The sequence below is a fragment of the Glossina fuscipes genome, unplaced genomic scaffold (assembly GCF_014805625.2).
Source record: "Glossina fuscipes isolate IAEA_lab_2018 unplaced genomic scaffold, Yale_Gfus_2 2, whole genome shotgun sequence".
Taxonomy (NCBI): Eukaryota; Metazoa; Arthropoda; class Insecta; order Diptera; family Glossinidae; genus Glossina; species Glossina fuscipes.
In genome coordinates, this window is record NW_023998416.1 from 26,262,788 (window position 1) to 26,264,247 (window position 1,460).

The window sequence follows — 1,460 nt, forward strand, 5'->3', positions numbered from 1 at the left end:
CTACGCTGCCGTTATTGTCAGCGCAGCAGAGTTCGTAAACGTCAGTCGTCACTTGAGAAATTTCATTTCAATTGTGAGCATATTTAGTTAGTTACAAATCGATTTCATATATTTAATATATATATATATATATATATATATATATTTTATATAATTTTATTTATTTTTTATTAACTTATTTATATATATTTTTAATTTAATTAAATTAATTTGAATTTATTTTTTTATATATAAATTTTTGTATAATTTTATAGTAAGCAGAGCCATCCAACGTGCAGAGCATTTTTATAGTGACGACTAACGACTACTACAAACAGTTATATGGGCAGCAGTTGTCAGAAGCACAGCAACAAAATCAGCAAATGCTCAGTTGCCTCAGTTGCTTCAGTATATATCAAGATTTCGTTGGTAGTGTTTTACTGTGTTTGTCGCGGACCTCACAGCACTAAATCTAACAATAATACACAATCGAATTACACACGCGACTATCTCGTGAAATAGAAATTGTGTCTTCTGTTATTCTATTATTTTATTTTTATTATTTCGTCTTTTTTTTAACAAAATTCTACAAAAATAAATAAGAAAAAAAAAGAGGAAAGTATCGCATAAACAATACAAATTATTAAATAAAATAAAAAAGTAGAGAAAATAGCAAAGAAAGCAAATTTCATCAAATCAAAGAAAAAAATAAAAAAGAAAAAATCGAAAATAATTTTTGGCGCTTAAGTTATAAAAATTAATCGAGCGATGTTGTCGTAGTTCAATGTTTGACCGTGAGCAATCGTTGCATTGTAATTATTTTTTATACATTTTCAATATCAATGTTTTATTTGTTTTTTTTTTTTTTGTTTTTGTTATTCTGTTTTTGTTTTTTTGTTTTTTGATTTGAGTTTATTTATACACGTTTCCTTCTTCCGCTTCATATACGTGCCCTTCAAAATTCACGCAAATAAATGTTATGTTTTATTTTGTGTGTGTTTTTTATTTTTTTTTTATTTTATCGACAATCATTAAACACAAAGTGTAAAACAATGTATGTTCACAAACACGCACACACAAACACATGCACACAAATGCCCCTACGCATAAATACAAAGCGTGAACATGTAAATATTGAATAAATGTTTAAGTTTTCTATAAAATCAATTTAAAAATATTTTAATCGGTTTTTAAATGCTTTCTGAATTGTGCGTTAAATTTTCTTTATATTTCATTAAAAGAAAAACAAACAATTATATACATATATCCTATATATACTTCGAAATAATTATATTAAAAAGTAAAATTAATTAATATATATATATATATATATATGTAGGAATCCCGGCATTACAAATGTGAAAAAATATTTTGAAAAGATGCTCATATGTGAATTTCAAAAAAAAAAAAAATGATGAAAAAATAAATAAAAAGAAATTTTTGCGTTAAAATAATAAAAAAAAGAAGAAGAAGTAAAAGCG

The 1,460-nt window shown here is 24.5% G+C and overlaps 1 protein-coding gene across 3 annotated transcripts in view; it reads left to right on the forward strand.

The window, feature by feature from the left end:
• The first annotated feature begins 669 nt into the window (after window positions 1–669).
• The window catches only part of LOC119634219, a 39,764-nt gene continuing 38,973 nt past the window's right edge, over window positions 670–1,460 (forward strand). Inside the window, exon 1 of one of the 3 annotated variants that reach the window (XM_038028252.1) lies at window positions 670–791. The gene's annotated coding sequence lies outside the window, so the exon portion shown is untranslated. Of the gene's footprint in view, window positions 792–1,268; window positions 1,280–1,460 lie in introns of those variants that run through there. The other 2 variants (XM_038028253.1, XM_038028254.1) reach the window with 2 other exon arrangements.